The sequence below is a fragment of the Equus asinus genome, chromosome 25 (assembly GCF_041296235.1).
Source record: "Equus asinus isolate D_3611 breed Donkey chromosome 25, EquAss-T2T_v2, whole genome shotgun sequence".
NCBI classification, from domain to species: Eukaryota; Metazoa; Chordata; class Mammalia; order Perissodactyla; family Equidae; genus Equus; species Equus asinus.
In genome coordinates this window covers 15,832,652-15,858,662 of record NC_091814.1, presented here as the reverse complement: position 1 = coordinate 15,858,662, position 26,011 = coordinate 15,832,652, and the positions used below count along the sequence as shown (strand labels likewise).

The window sequence follows — 26,011 nt, the reverse complement described above, 5'->3', positions numbered from 1 at the left end:
GGATATTCAAGGTCTTAATGTCACCTCCTAAGAATTCTTTCTTGAGAAGTGACTGAAGGATGAGCTCTTCTAAAACAAAGGAATAGACCAAGAAAGATGAAGGCGTAGATGCAGGAAATAAGTGCTGCCATATGGCAGAAAGGCAGGAGGAAATCCTAGGATGAAGGGGTAGCTAAAACCCAAGAAGATGGCCTCGCAGCAGATCCAGAGAGAAATCTGTCCAGGCTGGAGCAGGATTACAGGGGGCTCCAGGGGAGAAGTCTCCAAGCAATAAAACCAAAGTTAGAGACCATCTACTGTATTTAAGTGAACTGAGAGGAGATTCATAATTTGGTGGAGAGTTCTGGGAGGGTTAGTGATAGGAAAAGAGAGAACCAAACAAATGAAAAAACAGGTCATCTGTTAACTCCTGAGAAAACAGGAAGTTGTACAAGAAAGAAAATATACTCAAAGCAGATGACATGGTTTATCTGTGAACAGTAGTTACACAGTCATTATACTATATATCATGAATTCTGTTTTAAGCAAAAACTATGATATAACTATACTTGAGAAATTGTGCGGGAGGGGAAGTGTGCGCGTATTTGTGTGTGTGTATGTTGTAGAAGAACCAGATTCTTATTTTCTAGTATAGGAAGTCGTTAGCTAGTATAACAGCCTGAAAAGTCATCAAGTAGAGATAGAAGTCTATTATTTAGAAATACAGAAGTAAATACACGGGCCCCGCCCCCTGGCTGAGTTGTTGAGTTGTCGCGCTCCCCTTCGGGCAGCCCGGGGTTTCGCCGGTTCTGATCCGGGCGCAGACATGGCACCGCTCGTCTAGGCCATGTTGAGGCGGCGTCCCACATGCCACAACTAGAAGGACCCACAACTAAGATATACAACTATGTACAGGGGGGATTTGGGGAGATAAAGCAGAAAACAAACAAAAAAAGAAGATTGGCAACAGTTGTTAGCTCAGGTGCCAATCTTTAAAAAAAAAAAAGGAAGTAAATACAGGAAGAAATGGATTGAAAGTGGTTGCCTCGGGGATGGGAATTTGAGGGTGGGGAGTGTTGATATTAGTCTCGTAGAACTGTTTGACTTTAAAATTATGTACGTATATAACTTGACTTAAAAAAAAAAGCATCTCTGGAGAGACCTACAGGTCTGGGAAAAACTGAGGAGAAGGGTCTTGGGCAGAAGGTACAGTAATTATCTCAGAGGGCAGAGCGGGAGGGGCGGGGGTGGGGAGCAGGTGTATGCTGTCAGTGCTGGAGGTCTGTGAGACGGGAAAGGCTTGGATGGGGGATGCTGATGAAGTGGTCTGGGACCCAGGAGAAAGAGCAAGGCCCTGGTTCTCTGGGTTGGAGGGCAGTATTTAGAGGTCTGCCGGGCTCAGCTGTGGCCTCTTGGTTTGGTGGGAGAGCTGGCTCAGTGAGAGGAGGCAGTGGTGAGAGAAGAAGCAGTTTTTTGGCAGGAGGGACCAAACCAAGGAGGTTCTATGCTTTGACCTATACATGATCCTGAGGGAAGGACCTCAGACCCGTGGGATGGGATGGCATGGAGGGGTGGAGGCCGAGACGGAGGCAGTGCTGTCTCCAGACAGACCAGAGGCCCTCGTCTCCTCTAGCTGAATAAATATTTGCCTAGAGAGGAGATCCATTCCTTAAATATTATTTATTTGAAAGTTACCGTGTTCCAGGAACCACTCTAGAGATCGGGGATACAATGTAGAGAACAGAGAGAAATCCCTACTGGCGGGATGTGACGTTCTGGAGGAAGTACTAACGATCATCGCTGGACACGTGCCGCCCAGTCAACGCCGTTCCCAGCACTTCATGGTATTAAGTCACCTAATCTTCCCAACACTGCAGAAGAGGCACTGCTCATTCTCCTGTTTTACAGGTGGTGAAACCGAGGCAAAGAGAGGTTAGGTAACTCGCTCAAGATCACACAGCTGACACACGTGGCTGGGCTTTGAACCTGGACGTTTGGGCTCCGGGGCTGGGGGTCTCCTGACACCAGACTCTACTGCCTTTGCGGTCTCACTCTCCTTCCCAAAGGGGAGAAGGGAGGAAGTTTCTAAAGACAAACCAGCCGCAGTCTCCAGCCTGTGGTGCCTAGTGGGGAAGACAAGGCCTGTCTACCTGCCAGTGGAAGAGGGTGAGAAGGGCTGGGCCTATCGACTGGTCACTCCAGAGTCTCTGGGAGCAGAGTTGTGCTGAGTCGTCAGTGCAAATCAGACCCTGACTGTACTCCCGTTTCTCCAGTGCTGGGGGAAATGGGCACATGCATTAAAAAAAAAAAAAAAAAGAAAAAAAAGCAAATCTTGGCCGTGATTTGCATAGACAGAATTTGAGTGGGGGGAGACTGCAGTGGGCAGATGTTGGTGCTGACAGTATTCCAAGTGTGGAATTCAGTGCGGAGAGAAGCACGGTCTATCATTGTCACTGTTTGCCTCCAGCTGATTTACGTAACTGCTTAATTCTGGGCTGGACTAGGGGAACAGAAGGGGCTCCAGGACCCCTCTGTGGAGAATGATCCAGGAAGTCAAGTTCACCCGAGGGCTGGGCTCTGGCTTCAGGAACAGCTGGGGGGCTGGGCTCCTCCTCATTGTGTGGTTGACAGTAATCTTTTGCTCTAGCTGCTGTCACGCCCTGTTGACAGCTGAAATTGCAGTGCCATCGCCCACTTCTGTAAACTGGGGTGTACCCGGTGAGGAGAGATTTGGGATTCTAAGCCGTGGGATTTCACTCAGTGTCTCTGCCAAGCAAGCCTGAGTCTGTCGACACTATTAATATAACCCCTGATATTCGGATGGCGCTTTTTATCTTTCTAGCTGCTTTCACGTCCATTATCTTTGTGAAGCTGGTAATTCGTTTGTTTCCGCATTTGACAGATGAGAAGACAAAGACTTCTCAAGGGCAAAGGAAACATGGGTTTTGCCTGGTGTCACACAAAGAGTTAGAACGCTGCACTCTTGGCCCTGGGGCCATTGTGTTAGTATCAGCCCCATCCCTCCTTCGCCTGGCCAGCCTTGCGTGCACCCCGCCAACGTGCTCTCTGTGATCTCCTCTTGTGAGGAGAGAACACGCCATCAGCGTGGGGAAGACCCGGTGCCTGTCCCCAGGAGCTCGCTGCCTCACTGGGGAGAGGCTCCTGTACAGAGGAAATTCCGGTGCCACGAGAGAGCACCACAGAGAAGCGAGAAAGTGCCGAGAGTCCTGAAGGCAGGAGGGAGAATGCTTCATTTCTTGCGTTGATAGCTAGGGAAGGCTTTACAGAGGAGGTGACTTTTGATTGGGCCTTGGAGGAGGGTTAAGAATCTTCTAGGCAGAGAAGAGGTGGAGGGGATGCCAGGCAGAAGCTGTGGCGTAGCCAAAATCCTGAACAAAATGGGTAAGACTGGAAGGACTGGGTACAGATTTTGGGGGCGCTGCAACTTTCTGGGGGGACTTTCCTTTCAGAAAAAGAATGCAAAGTTACAAATGCAAAATTAAACATGAGAGTAAATTTTTATTTAGAGTGAGAAAAAATACAGCAAATCACAAATTTCAAAAGATGACAAACTGCAAACATTACACAAGTCCGAAAATGACAATATTTTTATTAACTGGATGACTCAACTGGTTGCTTAATTATTTTTCTATGTTTTCCTGGCTCTATGATCTTTGATTGCCTCATGTGACAACCATTATAGAGTCTAGAAAGATAATTCAGCCTTTCCTCTGATATGTTAATTAAATTAGTTTTTGCCATTGATATTTTAGAACAGCTTTTGTTTTCAAAGCTTTATAACGTGTTACTGGTAATGTCATGTAAATTCTTAGGATTATTGCCAAGTTGAGAAAACCTCTATCAGATTTCTTTCACATATGATCCGTAAGACTTCAGGGCATCTCAAGTTTTCATAAAATGTAATCTTAAATAGTTTTTAAATGGAAGATGCTTATTATTGGTTTATTGTCTCTGCTGTGTGGCAGTGGCTTCCTACGTTATCTGAGAGCTTCACTATGACGTCTATTTGAGATTTATCTCTTTTTCTTATTGAACTACTGTTTTTGGTATGACCTGAACTTGTTTATTTTACAACATGATTCTTAATGTCAGAACAATTTATATTGATTCCTTCTGTCTTCTTTATTGCTTTTGTTTCACTATTTTATTGGTTTTTTAATCTGACTTTTATGTTAGTTTTTTAGTAAATATATCTATGGCCTTCATATACATCTAAATCTGTAATTTATCACTTATTTTATTGACATGTTCTAAAATGTTTTCCCAGATTACAGTTAAAAGGTGTATTCAACCTTTATCGACTTTTTGGATCTCATTCCTGTTTCTTTTCCAAGTCTTCAAAAATATATCTGAGTCCTTGAAATGTCCTGTATGCCTGTCGCCAGGCTCGGACAGCTTTATATGGGAAGGCCATCTCATCACATTGAGACTGTTAAAAGGAAAATCCAAGCTGAGATGTGTTTAAAATATACCATCCAAAAGATGACCCAAAAGACAAATCATGTAACTATCGCAAAATAGGAAAGTTGTCAACAGCCTTAGACAGAGTGGGGGCAGCTTCTCTCCAGAGAGGTGGAGAACGAGCTCTGCAGACTGTTCATTCCGAGTGCTAGGAACCTTTCCAAAGCGGCTGGGAGTCCTTTGTCTCACCTTTCAGAACAACTGTTGTCGTGGGACAGATGAGAGAGAGAGAGAGAGAGAGAGAGCTGTTTGTGGCAGGTAACAGACATCAGGTACTTGTTTCACTTTTGAATAAAGTCAGAGATTCACGCTTTTCTGATGGAGAAAAAGTAAGATTGCTCCTGCGGTTTTCCATTTTAACAATTGTGCATGATGACCATCAACTACTCAGCATCTTTCATGCAGTGTGGAGTAATATTTGTTGTTTGGTTTAATTATTTGATTTACCACCTCTTTTTTGTATATGTTTTGTCATTAGTTTGATTAATCTTTTGTAAGCTGTTTTGGATGAATAAGTCATTTTTTCCCCCTCAAATTCAGCAATTAGTTTAATGACTTTAATCAGATTTCTATTATTTGTAAAATGCTGCTTTTCAGTCACCTTTAAAGGGTAAACCTCTTTTACTTAAAAATGCAATAACTGAAACTACTTTTTTTTTTGCACTATGCAGTAATACCAAATATTTGTCCTTATCTGTTCTTCAAACTATTGGGCTAGTCAGTGTATATTTTATTTGATTTCCATGTAATACTAGTAAACATGGCCTTTTTATACTCTGTGGAGTCTTGATCACTTTCAAGGTTCTCCATATGTTCCTCTAGTCTGAAAACCTGTCTGATATAGATCACGTTTGTCTTGTTGAAAATAGTATATGAGTAAATGATATATGGAAACCATATCGGTTATCAATTTGTTGCCTCTTGGTTCTGAATTCGTCCTTCGTTGCCTGCTGTGTGAAATGGATCTGGGCCCTTAAACTATTTGTCCTTTGCCAGCTGTCACAATAGTAAGCTTTCTCAGTTCAGGGCACTGGAGAGACACTGCAGGTGGAAGGGGTTTTCCTTCCTGGCACCTGTGCACCTGTCTGGTTGGCTCCTACAGTGCAGAGAAAGCACCAGGCTGTGAGCAGTCACAGGTTCTCCAGTGCTTGGCTCTTCAATGCACACAGCTTCTCCAGGGTTTGGCTCCTGCGGAACACTCAGCTTCCTCAGAACCCAGCTCCTGCAGCGTGGGCAGTTTCTCTAGCATCCAGCTCTTGCAGCACATGTGGCTTCTCCAGTGCCCAGCTCTTGCAGCACAGTATGGTGGGTAATTTTATGTGTCAACTTGGCTGAGCCATAGTGCTCAGATATGTGGTCAAACATTATTCTAAATGTTCAATGAGGGCGTTTTTGGATGAGATTAACATTTAAATGGGTGGATTTTGAGTAAGTAGATTGCCCTCCACAGTATAAGTGGGCTGCAGCCAATCAGTTGATGGCCTGAATATAACAGAAGACCGACCTCCTCCGAGGAAGAGGGAATTCTGCTCACAGATAGCCTTCAGACTTGAACCTCAACATTGGCTCTTCCCTGGGTCTCCAGCCCCTGGCCCACCCTGCAGATTTTGGACTTGCCAAGCCTCCACAATCGTGTGAGCCATTCCTTAAAATAAACCTCTCTGTCTGTCTCTCTCCATCCAGTTGGTTCTGTTTCTCTGGAGAACCCTGATCAATACACATGGGCAGTTTCTCAAGTACCAGGCTCCTGCAGTGGCTTCTCCAGTGCCAGGCTCCTATTTCTTCAATGCCCAGCTCCTGCAGTGCATGGTGGCAGCAGCTTCCCCAGCACCCTCACCCCTCAGATAGTTTTGCAGCAGAATGAATGCCTCAATGAGACACCACTTCATGTTTCCTCTGGCATCCTAGGGGGTGGATTTCCACTAAGTTCCACAGGTGTGAACCACAGCCATTTCTCTGCCATCCAGTGAGCCATGGCCTGTCCTCTCCAGTAAGGTCTCAGCCCTGGGGGTGAGTGGGTGGTGGGTGGGGCTCTTCCTTGGGAGCTCTCTCTCTCAGCCCAGGGGTAGTGGCTGCTCCTTACGGCTTCTATCCCTATATGCTTAGAGTCCTCTTTGTCTTACTAGCCAATCTCTTGTTACTCCAATCCCCTGTTAAATTAATAATCCTTCATATGAAACTCTCCCTGTTCGGGTTGCTGTGTGGTTTCTCTCTGTTGACTGCACTCCAATGGCTACTGAATCTCTAGTTTTGGAGCAGGCCAGCCAGGGTCTGATAACAGTCTGATTGTCAAATTTTATTTCAGAATATCTGAGAAGCATCTCTTCTGTCTACTATTTGTTTTGTTTGATTCTCTGCAAATATAATTAGGATAACAATTTAGGACAAAACAAACTATCTTTTGTTAAACAATGTTGAATGAGATTGTTGTTCACTGTCACTCTATAATGAAAGATCATGGTACTTTTTGAAATCAATGAATTTATGAAAATTAAGATGGTGCATCCTTTGCTGATCATGCAAGTTGTGTTTTCCCTTTCTATTACTTTCATCTTCCTGTGCTTTTCCATTTCCTGTTTATGAGTATCGCAAGTCTCATAATTGTCTTTACCTCTTCTGTTGTCATTTTAATGGTCTAAATTAATTTGCCTGTTTTGGTTCTTTTCTTTACTCTCATAATGTTGATCGCCAGGGTTTTTGTTTTCTTTCTGACATTTTGAAGCTTCATCAGTCTTCTTTCTTTTCAGGATACATGTTTGGCTTGGACCAGGACACTTCCAAGCATATTTCAATTGTGATTTGGATAAATAACTGAAAAAATACACAAAACTAAGGTTATTGTACATTAACTTAAGGTTTACGTAAGAGACATTCAGCTGCACATAAAGTTGTCACTGTCTTATACTGAACTACACGACTGTCTAGTTAAATTACTTGTGCTACCTGCATTGAGCTCTTGGTAAATGTGAGTACAAGCTTGTCTCTGGAATACTTGTTTCTTCAGTTGATTTTGCTGCACTGGTGGCAGTTTTGTGTGCTATTTCATTGGGATAAGATGTTTCAGATTTGCTAAGTTGGTAGCCAATATGCTGGATGAATAAAACACGCAATTTCACAGACATATATATTCACCATTTGAAACCATTTCTTATAGGTGTTTGCCTTTCAAACACAAGAATCTTGATAAATTCTATTTTGCTTGATGTTCATAAAAAGTCCTATGGTATGTTTATAAATGTATATGACTCATTATTGACTGTATTACTGACATGAAAGAACTTCTGTTTAACTAAGTGCCAACGAGAACTGAATACTTTGCTTATAATTTTATTCTTCTGTTGATTGGAAGAATTTTCACAGACTAGCTTCTGGCTCCTACATTTCACATCTTGTTTCTCCTGCGCTGTCCGTGTACTTCTGGTGTTGGGCACTGTTGAGCACCTTGATATCATGATATAATCTCTGGCCCTGAACTTCCTTTCATGATGCTGGATGAGTCCACACAGTGGGTGGTAGAAGCCCTTCCCATGCTGAGCTGGCTAACAGTTACTTAACTATACACGCAGTGACTGTTGACATATTAGGGTTCAACTGACACATAGCAAATTACCTCAACATCACTTAGTTGCTTAAAACAACATCCATTTATCATCTCACAGTTCCACAAGCCAGAAGTCTGGGTGGACTTGGATGGGTTCTGTGCTTAGAGTCTCACAAGGCCAAAATCAAGGTGTCTTAGTCAGTTCAATCTCCTATAACAAAATACCCATGACCGGGGGCTTAAATAACAGAAATTTATTTCTCACACTTCTGGAGGCTGAAAGTCCAAGACGGAGGTGCCATCAGTGTTTGTGTCTGGTGAGGCCTCTCTTCTAAGCTTGCAGATGGCTGCCTTCTGGCTGTGTCCACACATGGCCTTTTTTCTGTGCCTGTGCAGAGAGAGACCTTTGGCTTCTCTTCCTCTTTTGATAAGGACACCAGCCTTATCAGATAAGGGTCCCACCCTAATGACCTCACTTAATCTTTATTACCTCCTTAAAGGCCCTATATCCAAATACAGTCACATTGGGGTTAGGACTTCAACACATGAAGTTTGAGAGGACACAATTCAGTCCATAACACAAGTTGTGAGCCTGCTGAGCTCTTATGTGGAGACTCTGAGAATTAATCTGCTTCGAGGCTCATTCAGGTTGTGGCAGAATTCAGCTCCTTGTGGTTATAGGGATGAGGTTCCTGTTTCCTTGCTGGCTGTTAGCTGGGGGACAATCTCCTCTCCTAGAGACTGTTCTCAGGTCCTGTCCACATGGCCTCCTCCATCTCCAAGCCATCAACAGCATCTTGAATCTTCCTTGTCCTTCAAATCTCTAACTTCCTCTTCTGCTCGTGTGATTAGATTAAGCCCACTGAAAAGCCTCTCTTTTGATTCACTCAAGGTCAACCAACTAGTAGCCTCAATTACATCTGAGAAATCCCTTTTGCTACTTAAACTATGAAATCGTGCATGATATCTGTCATGGACTGAATGTTTGTGTCTCCCCGCCAAATCTGTATGTTGAACTCCTTCCCCCCAGTGTGATGGTATTCGGAGGTGGGGTCTTTGGGAGGTAATCAGGTTTAGAGGAGGTCATGAATGTAGGGCCCTGCCCTGATAGGATTAGTGTCCTTATAAGAACAGACAGCAGAGAGCTCCTTCTCTCTCTCTCTCTGAGGACACAGTGAGAAAGCAGGTGTCTGCAGGCCAAGAAGAGAGTCCTCACCGAGAACCAAATCTGCCAGCACCTTGATCTTGGACTTCTCAGCTTCAAGAATGGTGAGAAATAAATGTCTGCTGTTTAAACCACCCAGTGTGGTATTTTGTTATGGCAGCCTGAGCTGACTAGGACAGCATCTCATCATATTCATAGTCCTGGTCATTAGGGAACGATGTCTTGGGAGACCATCTCCGAATTCTCCCTACCACAGCCCAAAGCCATGCAAATACACATTTAAACAGAAGCTCCATGTGTCTCCAGCTCAACTTTCCATTAACCGGATCCTCAGAATGCATGCAGCCACTCCAACACCAGCCAGCATAAGGGGAAGTGAAACAGAAAGTTGGAGTGGAAAGAGACATTAAACCAATCATGGTTAAAATATCTTAAAGCGGAGAGGAGTCCACTGTGAGTGTGATGTTAGGATAATGGTTTCCTTTTTCTGCTGGAAGAAGGTGCAGGAGGAAGGAAGCTGACAGTGATAGGTCCTTGTTTGCCAGGCTCTGCACTAGGCATGGAGGCTGCAGAGATGACACAACACAGAGGCTGCCTTAACGGAGCTCATGAGGACCCCAAGAACACCAGTGCTGTCCAGGAGTGGTTTCTCATTATCCCCAGCCTTGGGCCTGAAGGGGCCAGGAGGAAGGGTCAGCATTTGTCTTTGTCCACAATGCCATTTCCAGACCGTATTTTTCCCACTAATATTCTAGAATCGTGCCACTTGAGGCCTATGTCATCTGACCAATTCACTCTCTACCATTCTTGATGGAGGCTCTCATCAACCTCCTGGTCACTATCTGTGATAGATTGTATCATTGTTCCCAAACATTTACTCCTTTTTACCCCATGGGAAGAGTATACTTCCCAGCCTCACTGTGTTGGGCTTGTCACGTGACTTATGTAACTAATGGACCATGAGACGGTGTGACGTATCTAAGTAGAAGCTTTAAATGTGCTTGCATAGCTTGGTTCAACCTCTTGTTCCATGAGCCTGGGTCCCAGACTGAGAAAACATGGGGAGTAGATCCCAGTGTACTCACAGCTGGGAGCAGAGCCCAGCAGACCTCGGCAGAATCTGAGCTTACCCACAGCCCTTACGTAATGTGAAAAAGAAATACATGTTTGTGGATGTAAGCCTCTGAAGTATTGGGACTTTTGTTACCACAGCAAAGCTTACTAATATATTACTCCCCCACCTTTAAGGAAGAGTTCAGCTCCTGTTCTCCATTTTCCTCTCCATCCAACCAACGGTAAACCTATGGGGTGAGTTAACTGCACGTACATGTTTTGTCCAATTCCTTACTTGCACAGTGCCTTGAGAGCCTCAACTCCATGGCTTTCTCCTCCCCTCTATTTCTCTTCCATTTCACGGCCCCTTATCCTGGCTGATGTTGGAGCGGCTGAAGGCATTCTGAGGATCTGGTTAATGGAAAGTTGAGTTGGAGAACACCTTCCTATAGGACACGCAGACCCTGTCATAACGCAGGATTGTGCTTCTTCTGAAGTCTTCCATTCCAATCCCATTCTTTGAACAACAATCCTAGCTTTTCTGCTGTCTCCCTCCCTCAGTCCTGTTTCTTGTGTTCTTTAAATCACCAGAACCTCCAGTCTCTAGTTTTCATCACTTTCTTTCTACCAGGTTCTGATGGCTTCACTTCCTCTCTATACACCTGATCCTCCCACGGGGAGAGGTGAGGGGCTTCTCAGATATCCATACATTGGCATCTCCATGGCTCCCTCAGGATCACCGTGGTTAGGGATGACCTCCGGGAGTACTGTATCTCCTTTAATTCTCTAGTCTATGTGTGAATCTATAATTCTTCCTGCAGTTTCACAATTCCCTCGAATACCTGATTGGAATAGTTAGGCAAACCTTTGCCAGAGGCTCCAGTTATCAGATCTCTAGCTTCCTTGTTCCTTCACTCACAGACTCCTACTCATCATTCTAGTTTCATTTTAGGTCTTTCTTCTTGCGGGAAGCCTTATCTCATTTCCCACAACTGGGTCACACTCCCATCCCAGCTTGAGTTTATACACATTGTATTTCATACCATATTCTATTTTTCTGTTTGTCTGTCACCGCTGAGGTGATCTCCTTGAGAGCAGGCACCCTGTGCCTGGTTAATTCAAGACATCTGGAAGAATCCAGCGTCCATTACAGTAGGGACATCTGCGAGACTCATCAGGGCAGCTTAATTTGTAGGAGAACAGGGCAGTTGGGGCAGTGAGCTCAGCCACCATCTAGAGCTCAAAACCAAAAATATAGCTGTGCTTTAGTTTTCAAATAATTCCCAGGAATTAGACGAAGGCTCAACATAAAATTGTTAAATAAGATATTTCATATTCTGTCTTTCTTACTAAGTTTGTGAAATTTTATATGCCATTTACACATGTAGCTGATCTGAATTTGGACAGTAAATTTTCAATAGTTAAACTGAAATGTGGTCCTACCAAAATAATAATGTTTATCTAATGGAAAAATATTTTACACTACTTCAATTTTCAAATTTAAATTATTTAAAAATTCAGCTTCTCAGTTGCAATAGCCACATTTCAAGTACCCCATAGCCACATGTGGCTGGTGGCTACTGTACTGGACAGTGCAATCCCGGAACATCAACTTAGCTGGGGCCAATCACAACATCACAGGATCTTTTGTTAATCAGTCATTGGGAGAATAACAGGACAGAAACATATCCTCCAAAAGATGTACCCATCCCAGGAGGCGGATCTTAGGAGACAAATCTTATCTGTTTCTCATAGTTTCTTGGCAAGGCTCTTGCTGGTAACATTCAAGTCTCAGTTACAGGTGTTGCCTGTGGATATTAAACTCTAGGGGAGCAAATTCCTTCCAGAGTGGCCTGTGGACTGAAGGAATATGAGGTCCAGGGCTCTGGAGCCTGCTGACGTCTACTCACTGCTGCCCTGGGCCCTGATGTCCGCACAGTTCCTTGGACTGAGGTCTCTGGGCTTTCCCCTGTTGAGCCCGCGGGACTGTGCTGAGAAAGTACATAGTCATCTGTCTTCTGGACGCTGGGCTCCTGCCTGGTGGAGCCTGGTGTGACGAATCAAGGACTTCATAATACAGCAGAGGGATTAAGAGCCAGGCTTTGGAGTCAGGCTGACCTGGGTTTGAATTTTGACTTCATGCTACCTCCTGGATGGCCTGCCTACATTATGGAACCACTTAAAATCTCAGTTTCTTTATCTGTGTAAGTGGGATGAAAATACTTTTCTAATAAGATTCTCTTGCAGGTTAAATAAACTGATGTGTGTAAATCACATATTATACTTGACTGGCACAGTATTCAATAAACGGTAGTTCTCAATAGCTATTATTTTTGAATGACTGGAAGTGTGAACCAGGGGAGGCCATGTTTCCTTCCCCGGACACACAATGCTATATACCTTGGGGCTCAGCAAACTCCTCATCACTGCTCCAACCCAATCTATTCTACTGTCCTGTCTCAGCCCCTGGGGCTTGAGATGGATCAGAAGGTACAGGTAGCCCCAGGGTTCTGGTGGACCCTGAGGCTCTGTTGGGAATTGCTGGGCATTCCCAGGAGGCTGGCAGAACACCGGCACTGGGTCAGCTCTGAATCCCAGAGAAACCCCTGCTCCTCACCAACTTGTCCTTCTCCTTAGTGACTGCTGTGGACTGAAGGTTTGTGTCCCCCACAAATTCATATGTTGAGATCCTGACGCCCAATGCAATGGTGTTGGAGGTGGGCCTTCGGTAGGTGACTAGGTCATGAAGGTGAAGTGCTCATGAGTGGGATTAGTGCCCTTATCAGAGAGACCCGGGAGAGCTCCCTAGCCCTTCTGCCGTGGAAAGACACAGTGAGAAGACAACACTCTATGAACTAGACACCAAATCTGCCGGCACCTTGATCTTGGACTTCCAGCCTACACAGCTGTGAGAAATCAATGTTTGTTGCTGAAGCCGCCCATTCTATGATATTTTTGTTATAGAGCCTGAACAGACTGAGACAGTGACTCCTCACAGGGTCTGATTCAGCCTCTTTGATTCCTCAGGTTTAAAACCCACGTGCAGTACATGAAGAGCAGGGGAAACCGCCTGTCGCTGGTTATCAGTCTGTGTCAGCTCACCAGCTCTGCTTCCCCTGGGCTATGTGACCTTGGATGAATCCTCCCCTCCCTGTGCATCAGTATGCTCATCTGTAAAATCAGGGTGTTGGGCTACACCCCTTCCAGCTCAGAAGTTGACACTGTGAGTCTCCAGTCACAGGGGACCACTGGGGAAATGCCTCCAGTGGGAGCTGAGGACAAAGCCATGTCCGGGATGACCAGAGTCCACTTTATCGCTTTGGTCACTAACCTGCCTTCTTCCTTGATTTTTATCAGCAATCTGGGCTTGAGGTTTATCAAAATATTTCCAAGGAAGTCCTTGGGGGCCAAATCAATCTTTCTCATATTCTCTCTTGCCCCTGTCTTTGGGGTCCCTTATGTCCCATTACCCTGTTCACATTCTGCCTTGCTCTAGAAGAAGATGTCAGTTCACAGGCCTGTGAGGGCAAAGTCCCATTACCCTCTGGGTAAAGATCTTCACTCTCCCCACTTGACCAAAAAAGTCACATTTTCAATAGGGTCCTGGATGTCTTCCCTGATTGGATCACCGACATGTGGATTTCATTCTCTTTGGGAAGAAATTTTTAGTCTGTTACCAACTGTTCACACCCATGACCCAGGTCAAAAGGGGATCTTTTTTAATAGGGGACTTTTGGTGATAAAGGTGCCATTGTCCTTTTACTTTGGCACTGGGCCCAGTCCCTCCCAAATACCAACAATTATAATGTGGCATAGTCACATGCATGTATCTCTGTAACAACCTGCTTTCCCGAGTCCAGACTAGGATGACCCACTCATCCTGGATTCGCTGGGACTTGCCTGGTTTTAGTGCTGTAAGTCCACTGACTAGGAATCCCTTTAGTCCCAGGCGAACAAGGACAGTTACTCCCAGTACCAGCCCTTTTCTTAAAAAGCTTAGGTCTTTGATGTGGTTGATTGAGGGGAGAGCAGGGGCAGACAGCCACAACAGTGGTTGATCTAAAGACCTTCCGATCCCTCTACCAGGACCAGAAGTTTGGCATGCATTTCTTCTGATTTTCAATCTGGGATCAATAAGGTTAAAATCTCCTTTTATGACTCTTTTTGGAGTGTTCCTGGGATATTTACTCCTGCTCACACTCACACTCATGACAAGAGATGGTCAGGCCACAAAGTGCCAGTTCTGTTAGTTGGAGGTTGCCCCAGAGTGTACTCTATGGACAGTGTGAGCTGTTATGCTGTTGTGTGTGCATGTGTGTGTGTCTGTGCATGTGTGCTTGTGTGTCTGTGTGTATGCATGTGTTATTTTGGAGGAGGGGTTCCAAGAATTTGAGGGAGCCTGTCCAGAATGAACCAACATTGTATTCCTCAGGACTGTTGTTCTGCTGTGGACATTAGACTCCCATCCTGACTTTCCAGCCTGTTGGGAAGATTTTGCTGCTAAATCTGAGAGTTGAGGGAGGATGTTCAGTGCTTAGCTGGAGAGTCTTGCTCTTTTGTTGTTTACCACAGGGAGTCCCAGTAACTGACATCTGGGGCCAGGCAGGCTCCTGCACCCCACATGGAAGCTTAGCTCTCTCCTGTCTCTGTGCATAGCAAGCATCACAATCTTTCCCTTGCTTGGTCTCAGGGACCTCACAGGACTCTAGCTTCCAGAATAGGGTCCTGATTTTGTGCCCTGCCAGAGCTGCACATTTCTCCAGGACCTGGAGAGCTCCTCCTATGTTTTCTTTCAAAAGCTTTATCTTATCTTTCACATTTAGATCTATAATCCATTTGGAATTCATTTTGATGCGTGACGTGAGGTAGAGATCAAGATTCATTTTTTTCCATATGCATGTTCCATTGAAACCAGCACCGTTTGTTGAAAAGAGCCTCTCTTTCCCACCTCCCTGCAGTGTCTGTTTCTGTTCCATTGGTTTATTTATCTATACTTGCACCAATACTATCCTACCTAAATGACTATAGCTTTGTAATAAGTCTTGATACCTGGCAGTGTAAGTTCTCCAGGCTTGTTCTATTTCTTCAGGATTATTGTGGTTATTCTAGGTCCTTTGTATTTTCATTTAAATTTTTGAGTAAATTTGCAAATTTCAACAAAAATAATCTGTTGAAATTTTGACTATCACACTCAATGTGTACATCAATTTGGAGAGAATTAACATCTTGACAATGTAAAGTCTTCTAATTCATGAACATGGCATATTTCTCCATTTACTTAACTTGTCTCTAACTTGGCTTAATAAAATTTGTAGTTTTCAAGATAAAAAAATTGACAAACTTTTAGCTAGACCCAACAAGAAAAAAAGAGAGAAGGCTCAAATAAATAAACTCAGAAATGTAAGAGGATAAAATACCACAGACGTCTCAGAAATACCAAAGACTATAAGAGAATACTACAAAAAGCTATATGCCAACAAACTGGATAATCCAGAAGAAAAGGATAAGTTCTTAGAATCATACAACTTTCCCAAATTGAATCAAGAAGAAATAGAGAATTTGAATAGACCAGTCACCAGTAAGGAGATCGAAACAGTAATCAAAAATCTTCCAAAAAATTAAAGTCCAGGACCAGATGGCTTCCTCGGTGAATTGTACCAAACATTCAAAGACTTAATACTTATCCTCTCAAACTCTTTCAAAAAACTGAAGAGGAGGGGAAGCTTCCTAATGCGTTCTATGAAGCCAACATTACCCTGATACCAAAACCAGACAAGGACAACACAAAAAAAGAAAACTAAATGCCAATATCACTGATGAACATCTATACAAAAATCCTCAATAAAATAATAGCAAATCGAATACAACAATACATTAAAAAGATCATACACTATGATCAACTGGGATTTATTCCGGGGATGCAGGGATGGTTCAACATCCACAAATCAATCAATGTGATACACTACATTAACAAAATGAAGAATAAAAATCATATTATTATCTCAACAGATGCAGAGAAAGCATTTGAGAAGATGCAGCATCCATTTGTGATAAAATCTCTGAATAAAATGGATATGGGAGGGAAGTATCTCAACATAATAAAGCCCATATGTGATAAACCCACAGCTAGTATCATTCTCAATGGAGAAAAACTGAAAGCTTTCCGTCTAAGAAGAGGAGCCAGACAAGGATGCCCACTTTTACCACTCTTATTTAACATAGTATTGGAAGTCCTAGCCAGAGCATTCAAGCAAGAAAAAGAAATAAAAGGGATCCAAAGTGGAAAGGAAGAAGTGAAACTATTACTATTTGCAGATGACATGATTTTATATATAGAAACCCTAAAGAATCCACCAAAAACTTTTAGAAAAAATAAATGAATATGGTAGAGTTGCAGGATACAAAATCAACATACAAAAATCAGTTGCATTTCTATACACTAACAACGAAGTAGCAGAAAGAGAACTTAAGACTATAGTCCCATTTACAAGTGCAACAAAAAGAGTAAAATACCTAGGAATAACCTTAACCAAAAAGGTGAAAGCCCTGTACACTGAAAACTGTAAAGCATTGTTGAAAGAAACTGAAGAAGACACAAAGAAATGTGAAGATATTCCATGCTCTTGGATTGGAAGAATTAACATAGTTAAAATGTTCATACTTCCTAAAGCAATCTACAGATTCAATGCAATCCCTATCAAAGTTCCAACAACATTTTTCACAGAAATTGAACAAAGAATCCTAAAATTTATATAGAACAACAAAAGACCCTGAATAGACAATGAAATCCTGAGAAAAAAGAAGAAAGCTGGAGGTATCACACTCTCTAAATTCAAAATATACTGCAAAGGGGCCGGCCCATTGGCACAGTGGTTAAGTATGCTTCGGCGGCCCGGGGTTCGCTGGTTCAGATCCTGGGTGTGGACATGGCACTGCTTGGCATGCCATGCTGTGGTAGGCATCCCACATTTAAAGTAGAGGACGATGGACACGATATTAGCTCAGGGCCAGTCTTCCTCAGCAAAAAAAGAGGAGGATTGGCAGCAGTTAGCTCAGGGCTAATCTTCTTCAAAAAAAGAAAACACTGCAAAGCTATAGAAATCAAAACAGCATGGTACTGGCACAAAAACAGACACACAGATTAATGGAACAGAATCAAGAGTCCAAAAATAAACCTATACATCTTTGGACAGCTAAGTTTCAACAAGGGAGCCAAGAACATACAATGGAGAAAGGAAAGTCTCTTCAATAAATGGTGTTGGGAAAACTTGACAGCCATGTGAAAAGAATGAAAGTAGACCATTATCTTACACCATGCACAAAAGTTAACTCGAGATGGATCCAAGACTTGAATGTAGAACTGAAACCGTGAAATGTCTAGAAGAAAACATAGGCCGTATGCTCTTGGACATCAATCTTAGCGGCATACTTTCAAGTACCATGTCTGACCAGGGAAGGGAAACAATAGAAAAAATAAACGAATGGGACTACATCAAACTGAAAAGCTTCTGCACAGCAAAGGAAACCATCAACAAAACCAAAAGACAACAGTTGGGAGAAGATATTTGCAAACCATATATCGGATAAGGAGTTAATATCCAAAACATATAAAGAACTTGTACATCTCAACAACAAAATTAACAACTTAATTAAAAAATGGGCAAAAGGGGACTGGCCCTGTGGCCAAGTGGTTAGGTTCCCACGCTCTGCTCTGGTGGCCCAGGGTTTCACCAATTTGGATCCTGGATGCGGACCTAGCACAGCTCATCAAGCCATGCTGAGGTAGCGTCCCAATAGCAGAACTAGAAGGATCTATAATTACAATATACAACTATGTACTGGGAAGCTTTGGGGAGAAGAAGGAAAAAAAAAAAAGATTGGCAACAGACGTTAGCTTAGGGCCAATCTTTAGAAAAAAAAATGTGCAAAAGACCTGAACAGACGTTTTTCCGAAGAAGATATACAGATGGCCAACAGGCATGTGAAAAGATGTTCAACATCACTAATTATCAGGGAAATGCAAATCAAAACTACAATGAGCTATCACCTCACAACCATCAGAATGGCTGTAATTGACAAGACAGGAAATAACAAATGTTGGAGAGGGTGTGGAGAAAAGGGAACGCTCATACACTGATGGTGGGAGTGCAAATTGGTGCAGCCACTATGGAAAACAGTATGACGATTTCTCAAAAAATTAAGAATAGAACTACCATACAATCCAGCTATTCCAGTACTGTTTATCCAAAGAAGATGAAAACATGAATAGGTAAAGATATATGTACCCCTGTGTTCTTTGCAGCATATTCATAATAGTCAAGACTTGGAAGCAACCTAGGTGCCCATCAACAGACCAATGGATAAAGAAGATGCGGCGTGTGTATATGTATATATGTATATGCATATATACATATACACACACACACAATGGAATACTACTCAGCCATAAAAAAGGGTGAAATCTTGCCATTTGTGACAACATGGATGGACCTCGAGGGTATTATGCTAAGTGAAACAAGTCGGAAGGAGAAAGTAAAATACCATATGATCTCACTCATAAATAGAGGATAAAAACAGCAATGAACAAAAACATAGAGACAGAGATTAGATTGGTGGTTAGCAGAGGGGAATGGGGGAGGGAGTGAGGAGGGTGAAAGGGGTGACAGGGCACATGTGTGTGGTGATGGCCTGTAGTCAGTCTTTGGGTGTGAACGTGACGTAATCTACACAGAAACTGAAATATAGCGATGTACACCTGAAACTTATATGGTGTTATAAACCAAGGTTACTGCAATAAAAATAAATAAATAAATAAATAAACAAAGATAAAAAATTTTGTAGTTTTCAATGTAGAGGTCTTGCACATAGTTCATTAGATTTATTCCTATGTATTTGCTGTTTTGGAGTAATATTTTAAAATTAAATTAAAAAAATATAAATGGTCGGGGCTGGCCCCGTGGCCGAGTGGTTGAGTTCGTGCGCTCTGCTGCAGGCGGCCCAGTGTTTCATTAGTTCGAATCCTGGGCGCGGACATGGCACTGCTCATCAGACCACGCTGAGGCAGCGTCCCACATGCCACAACTAGAAGAACCCACAACGAAGAATACACAACTATGTACCGGGGGGCTTTGGGGAGAAAAAGGAAAAAATAAAATCTTTAAAAAAAAAAAAATATATATATATAAATGGTGATATTTTTAAATCCTATTTTTCTATTTATTTATTGATCTTGTATCCAGTGACTTTGGTAAATTTAGGTATTTATTCTGATAGTTTATCTATAGATTGTTCTAGATTGTCTATGTAAACAATCAGATCTTGTGAAAATGCCAGTTTTATTTCCCCGTTTCCAATTCTTACACTTTATTTTTCTTGTTTTATTTCACTTGAGGCCCTCCTCGCAGTAAAAAACTACACAGAAGTGCTGATAGCAAGCATCCTTGAATCAGACTCGATCTCAACGGGGAGAGCTTTGTCTGCTGTAGGTTTTTGCAGCTATCTTGCACCACATTAAAGAAATCCCCTTCCATTTCTAGCTTGCTAAGGTTTTTGTTAAAACGATTGGATTTTGGCTTTTTTTGAATGCATTTTCAGCATCTGATGAGATGCTTATATGCTTAAAAAAAACTTCATTCTGTTCTGGTGGTAAATTACACTGATTTCATTTTTATTAACATTTTAACTTATTTTCTTTTTTAAACATTGCTTAAAATTTTTTATTGGAGTAAAAAACATGTAGCATGAAATCTACCCTCTTAACAAAATTTGAAGTCTATAGTAGGTATTGCTAACTATATACACTTTGTTGAACAGCAGATCTCTAGAACTTTTTCATCCTGAATGACTGACACTCTGTACCAATTGAACAGACACTCCCCCTTTCCCCACCCCTCAACCCCTAGTTTCTGCTTCTAGGAGTTTGACTTCTTTAGATAAGTGGAGTCATACAGTATTTGTCCTTCTGTGACTGGCTTATTTCACTTAGTATAGTGCCCTCAAGATTGATTTTTAAACATTAAGTCAACCTTAAATTCCTGGAATAAACTCCACTTGGTTGTGCTGTGTTATTAGCTGCCCACAAGTGGGAACTGAGAGTGCATGTGAGGTGTCCGGAAGGTCTGGGACACAGGGCTCCGTTATTCAAGACTCGGGCTTCAGGTCCGGTCCAGCCCAGATCTCAGTGTTGTGGGCAGAACTTGTCTTCTGGACATCTGGCTTGTTTATTTAAAATGGAACCTGATGTTCTTTTCTAAAGAGAGGAACTAGCGACAAGTAATCCCCAATTGTGACCAATTCAAAGAGCCCTCTATGCCACCTGGCCACCATTGTAGAAACGTAAGCAGTCATTTTAACTCGTTTTAAGCCTGGAAGCCGACTGGGGTCACTGGCTCCTCTTCCTCCCTCTGGGGAGAGGTCCGGGAAGCCCCTGATTGTGCTCTGGGTGATGGTTATGTTTTGTTGCTCATGTTCACATCTGTGTTCATGGCTGGTGACCTCTCTGACAGTGGAGGCTGGTGCTAGCCTTTCCCCCTAGTCAAGGTGAAAGGTCAAGATGACTACGGGTATCCCTGACCCTCAGGGTGTTCTGGAGCAGCCCAGGAATACGAGGGGGTCAGATATCCCCAAAACTTGATCTGTTCCCAGGATTCCAGATCTGATTTCCTAGGCTGGTAGCTGGAAGGTGGGGGTGGAGAGACTGGAGTAGAACAAAAGCTGTGTTTGCTGGGAAAGTCCTGCCTCTGGATTTGGGGCTTCTCTTGTGGTCTTGCTCCCAGCCCAGGGAGTCAGCAGGCCTCCATCCCCACCCAACACAGCTCAGCTTCCTCCCCTCGCTAGCCACAGCCTGGACCTCTGCTGTTTCTGCTCCTCTTCCCCTGGAGCCCAAGCTGAATGGTCTCAGGACCCAGGACTTGGTTCCACCATTTTCTTTCTGAGACCATTTCTCCTCAAGACAAGTTCCTTCTCTCCTGACGTAGTCCAGTCCTCACTCACTCCTCAACTTTGTCCCTCACACGCTCCTTAAGCCAGTTCATTCTCACAGATTTCTTCTCTGAAGACTCTCATCTTGGAAAAGAAAGGAAACCGGTTATTGTTTTTCTTCCCTGCAGCCTTTTTTTTTTTTTTGGTGAGGAAGATTGGCCCTGAGCTCAGATCTGCTGTCAATCCTCCCTTTTTTGCTTGAGGAAGATTGTCCCAGAACTAACCTCCACGTCAGTCTTCCTATAGTTTGTATGTGGGATGCCTCCACTGCATGGCTTGATGAGCAGTGTGTAAGTCTGTGCCCAGAATCCAAACCTGTGAACCCTGGGCTCCTGAACTGGAGCGCAAGAACTTAACCACTATGCCTCTGGCCTGGCCCCACAGCAGGTCTCTTGACTCCTGCCACATTCCAGGGCTCGGTAAGCAGTGGTGGTAGTTACTGTTAGCTGTCAGAACAAATTTGTAGAAGGACTGGGTCAACAAATAAACACAGACCATGCTGCCTTCCAGAGCCCGAAATCCCATCCTCTTCAGGTCCAGAAACTCAGTTTTCTCTAGCCCCTTCCCTGTCATGGGAATGATGTTATGACACATCCCTCTGGGCTCCCAGCCCCAGATCCAGTTTGGGACAGAAGTAGGTGCTAGGTGAGGTCTCTGGGGAGGTGCCAGACCTGGTGGCCTGGATTGTACCAGGAAATGCTGAACACACCCTCCTTGGTGTGTCCCACCTACCTGAGTAGGGTAATGCTCCAGGAGGCAGACAGCAAACATGGCCCCAAGGGCTACCAGCCCCTGGGAGAGCCAGGCTGAGCCTTATAAAGGGATCAGTCCCAGCCCAGGTGCACATCTCCTGTATCCTTCTCCTCAGTGACACCTCCTCAGCTCTGTAAGTCTGCATCTGCCTCTTTGCAGACCCCCCTTTTATTTTTGGGTGAGGAAGATTGGCCCTGAGCTAACATTTGCTGCCAATGCTCCCTTTTATGCTTGAGGAAGATTGTCCCAGATCTAGCATCCATGTCAGTCTTCCTATATTTTGTATGTGGGATGCCTCCACTGCATGACTTGATGAGTGGTGTATAGGTCTGTGTCTGGGGTCTGAACCAGTGAACCCCAGGCTGCTGAAGAGGAGCATATGAACTTAAGCACTACACCACAGGGCTGGCTCCTCCCTGCAACCTTTTTGAAGATGAGCAGTACGCTAGCTGAGAAGTCTGCATTGGCCTTGATCGGACTATTTCACAAATACACTGGGAATGATGATACGACGGACAAGCCAAGCATGAGGAAGATGATGAAGGAGAATTTCCCCAACTTCCTCAATGCCTGCATGAGTGGGGCACTGGCTTGTCTGGGGCAGGGAGAGGCTGTGCATGTGTGTGCAGGAGGGGGCAAGGGTGGGTGGACAGATTCCATGGGCCCTGGCATGTCTAGGGACCCCGGTGTGAGGTGGATATGCTTCCTTGTGATTGACTGATCCTGAATCCCACACTATCCTGATCACCCTCCACACCTACCCCATGACCCAGGCCCCCGGCCTGTGTGGAGATAGGATGCGCTGTTCATGGAACTCAGGACTGGGAGTCAGAAGCCAGGTGCCTGTGCTGCCACTGTTGCTCTTCAGCTGTGTGACCTTGGACAAGGCAGCCACCCCCTATCCTCAGTTTTCTCATCTGCAAAAGGACATAACAGAGCTTAATGTCCAGGGGTGTTGTTGAAATGAGATCATTTATCTGAAAATGCTTTGAAAATCAGAAAAAGTGGCAGATATATTAGCTAGTCAAGGAATGTTGTGATTTGAGGACAGTGAACCAACCCCTGCCTACAGTATCTCCCCGCCACTGGTCACTGGGAGTCCCTCCACATGCTTGGTTCTCTTGGGGTCAAGGCTTGCCTCCTGAAGGCTCCTTGTCACAAGGTAGGGATGGAAATCATGAGCCCTGCAGACATAGTCACAGCTGTTTACGTGGATAGAGCACATTCATATCCTCCATCTCACTTGACTTCTATTTAGTAGAAGGAATCAGTAGCACGAAGAGATTTGGAGACTAAGGAACAGAAAACTGAGTCTTGAATAAATGGAACAGAACTAAGTGTTGATGGCAAAGAATTTAAATGGGAAGAACACTGGAGAAAGAGGAGTCCGAGGGGGCCGGACTGCACTGGGCCCCGGGGGAAGAATGAAGGTAGTGCATTTAGAGGGGATTGGTGGGTGAGTCTGAGACGCCCCCTCCTTCATTTACCCGGCTGCGTCCAGGCAGAGTGCGCCTTGGAAGCCTCAGGTCTCCCCTCCAAGCTGCTGTTTGAGACAAGGAGTCTGCATGATGCCCCAGGGTTGCTGCTGGATTTGCCTGGCCCCTCTCTGTAGCCTCACCTGACCAGCCCCACCTTCGGTTCGGCGCAGGTGCGTGTCTCCCCGTCTGTCTCTGCCCTCCTCGTTCCCTCCTCTCTGTCCAGGACTGGCTGGTGGTAGAATTTCCCTTGTTTGTGTGCTTTTCTCTCTAGGACAAAAAGGGTACAGACTGCTTGTCTTTGAGAAAAAGGACAAGAATGGGGATTAGAGGGTTGAGTTTTCTGAGTTTCCCTCCTTGCTGGGGGACATCGCCTAGACTAGCACAAAGAGAACCACAGAGGAGCGCCCCATTTTGGGGAAGCCAGTGACCCAGCCCAGCCAGAGGCCTCCAGAGACCCCAAGAAACAATAAGCTGTCTCCTCCTGCTGGCGTGTTACTTCCTCCTTCTCTTTGCTTGGTACGTGTTGACAAATGGACAAGTACTGGCTCTCACCTCTGTAGATCCTCCACAAGGGGCTTCAGTGCAGCTGATGTTTACTCCGAGAGCACCCCCTGGATCTGCGTGTCCAACTGAATCACACCTCTCACCCCAGGCCCACTTCTGCTCCCGACCCCCAAGTGCAGCTGATCCGCTGGCATCAGAGGTGGGCCCTGTTGCTGTCAGCACAGCCATGGCGAGGCTTGTCTTTCTCAGAGCATGGCTGGGGTCCTGGAGGTCTCTCTGTCTCCTGAGTGGTGTTTGTGTGTTTGCGTATTGGTGGAGGCGTGCCTCACCGTGGCACTGAGCTGCATATCACTAACTCACTGCTTAGGACACAACAGGGAGAAGGGGCTGCTGCCGCCTCCTGCTTTCTTTCCCATCCCCTCCCTGTCCCTGTTCCTCGAGGTCACGGGGGAACCTGATCTTTCCTCTCATGCCAAAAGTACATCCTGGACAAACGTTGGTGCCTCCACACTTCACCTGAGGGCCAGTGAGGCGTTTCTTCCAAGGGCCATTGTCATGAATGGGAAGAGGCAGTGAGATCCTGAAAACTAGACCCCTGTGAAGTAGCCAGTCCTCTTGCAGCCCACGGATATGTTTGTGTGCACATGTGTGTGCCTGAAAAGTGCATGTGAATGTGTGTGTGTGTCTGAGGGCAAGAGCGAGAGTGAGAGCGAGAGAGAGAGAGAGCGAGAGAGAGAGAGAGAGCGAGAGAGAGAGAGAGAGCGAGAGAGAGAGCGAGAGAGAGAGAGAGAGAGAGCGAGAGAGAGCGAGAGAGAGAGAGAGAGAGCGAGAGAGAGAGCGAGAGAGAGAGAGAGCGAGAGAGAGAGAGAGAGAGAGAGAGAGAGAGAGAGAGAGAGAGAGAGAGAGAGAGAGAGAGAGAGAGAGAGAGAGAGAGAGAGCGAGAGAGAGAGAGAGAGAGAGAGAGCGAGAGAGAGAGAGAGAGAGAGCGAGAGAGAGAGAGAGAGAGAGAGCGAGAGAGAGAGCGAGAGTGAGAGCGAGAGAGCGAGCGAGCGAGAGAGAGTGAGAGAGAGAGTGAGAGAGAGAGTCATTCTGCTGGTTGAACCTCTCGTGACTTGAGATGTGAGAAACATGGTCTGTGAAAACAGAGACAGAGGGACAGTTTCAAATGGAGATTTGAAGAGTGGGGAGTCTTTCACAGGAAGCAAGTGAAACCCTATTCGCCAGATCAAGGGGGAAGGGAGAAGCAAACAACCAGCAGGTGATTTCCTTTGGGTTGCGCACTGTGTTGGCACAGGCACGGAGGATACAGAAACAAAGGTGGCACGGGGGCTGCCTCCCCAGAGCCCTGGCTCTCCCTGGAGAGCACCAATCCCCTTGTGGCCTCTTCCCTGGGGAGGAAGGAAGGCTGATGGCTCTCCCGAGGCTCAAGCCTGAAGGAGGCAGGAGGCAAGCAGAGTCAGCCTCCTCCTCCTTCTCCAGTGGCGTTTCCAGGCCATGTCTTCTGTACTCCGCTATTTGCATCCCCTCCTTGGGGCTCGGGCCATCTGGCCATATCACACTTACCTTCCTGGTCACAGTCTTCCACCGACTTCCTGGTCACACTCGCCCTCCAACTTGACCCTCAGTTCCCCTCTTCATCCCCAGCAACAGGATGTGCTTGGAGTAAGATAAGGATGCTTTAACCAACTAGCTAACTAACTAACTAAGTGACTACTCCCCACTCATCTGTTCCTCCTCACGACTTGGGGTCCCCTTCCACCCTGGACTTTGTCACAGTTCAGGACTCTTCCTCTCTGACGTCCCATTCTCTGACTACCACTGCTTACTTCTATTTTACCTCTTTTTCAAATGAATCAGGACCTCGAGTGTCTACGTCTCTTCTTTCTCTCTCTTTCTATCAACTTTGCTGCTTTCACCTCCTTCTCTCAGCAGCCTACTTTGCATAATCCACAACTGCAAATCAACTTTGCTTTGATCTTTCCTTTGCTCACATCTTTCTTGTAACACCCCAGTCTGGTATCAGTCCCACCTTTTGCCTCCTCTCTTCCCCACCCGCGTGCTGATCCCTGCTGGGTA

The 26,011-nt window shown here is 44.8% G+C and overlaps 1 long non-coding RNA gene across 1 annotated transcript; it reads right to left on the bottom strand.

The window, feature by feature from the left end:
- Nucleotides 1–3,486: 3,486 nt before the first annotated feature.
- LOC123280801 (uncharacterized) lies at nucleotides 3,487–26,011 on the bottom strand. Its single transcript, XR_011498258.1, has 4 exons — nucleotides 25,499–26,011; nucleotides 23,572–23,698; nucleotides 22,715–22,870; nucleotides 3,487–7,272 (listed from the first exon to the last, which is right to left on the bottom strand). It is a non-coding gene; the product is annotated as an uncharacterized lncRNA (long non-coding RNA).